We start from the raw sequence: 1159 nt of genomic DNA on the forward strand, positions 1-1159 counted from the left end.
TGGGGATGGCAACCAGTTGAATGGGCTGCTAGAGTGGTCACATTATTGACTGGAAAAGTTCTAGAGGCCTATGCTGGAATGGATGAAGACCAGTCTGATTCTTATGATTCTATTAAAGCTGTTGTGCTGTCTAAGTTTAATGTGACAGAAGAGACCTACAGATACCGGTTTCGAAGTACCAGTGTACCAGTGGGGGAGACTGTACGTGAAACCTACGGTCGGATAAAGGGACTCTACAAGCGATGGATGCGGCCTGACAGTCGTAGTAAAGAAGAGATTGGGGAAACCATAATCTTGGAGCAGTACCTATGTGTGCTTCAACCAGACATCCGAACAATGGCTGAAGGAGAACAATTCAAAAACAGGAGAGGAAGCTGCAGATCTGGCTGAACGTTACTGACAACCTTCAAAGTCAAGAGTAACTGTGGGGAGACCAAGGTTTGTGGAGGTAAAATCTCCAGATGCAACTAATGTTGGCAACTTGGTAAGAAACCTGTACAATCCAGCTTAAAGTATAACCTCATTTGTTGCTGTCAGCAGCCTGGTCACAAAGCTTCTTTATGTCTTTTAAGAAAACCTAAGTCAGTAGAGTTATGTGTGGTACTTTCCAAAGAACATAATTATGAACTTTCTTATGTGGTTTGATTCCACATAAACATCTGGTGGATGTGATGATAAATGGGAAAGCTGTAAAAGCTCTTGGAGACTCTGGCAACTCAAACTCTGGTGAAATCTTCTTTGTTGAGTAATGTACTACCTAACTTTAGCAAGCCTGTAAACATTGCTTGTGTTCATGGATGTCAGAAAGAGTATCCAACTGCAGACGTCACTATTGCAGTTGAAAGCCAAGCTTTTATGTTGACTGTTGGCGTTTTACATCAGCATATGATGTTATCCTAGGGGAAGATTTACCAATCCTAGACAGTTTGGTTCAAGAAAACTCTGTGGCATATTCCTGTGCTGTCATCACACATTCCATAAAAAAGGGCTTAGCACCTCTGCCAGATGCAGATGATTTGTATGAAGGAGGAAGTAAAATCAGGAAATCCAAACGACAACATAGACAGGAGAAAAATAAAAACAAAAGGAGGTCAAAACTTATTGAACCTACATTGCCATTAACTCCATTTATTGATCTCCAGTGGCAAGTTAACTTTAA

The sequence above is a fragment of the Poecilia latipinna genome, unplaced genomic scaffold, assembly GCF_001443285.1.
Source record: "Poecilia latipinna isolate Pla-1442-1.1 unplaced genomic scaffold, P_latipinna-1.0 Scaffold3805, whole genome shotgun sequence".
NCBI lineage: Eukaryota > Metazoa > Chordata > Actinopteri > Cyprinodontiformes > Poeciliidae > Poecilia > Poecilia latipinna.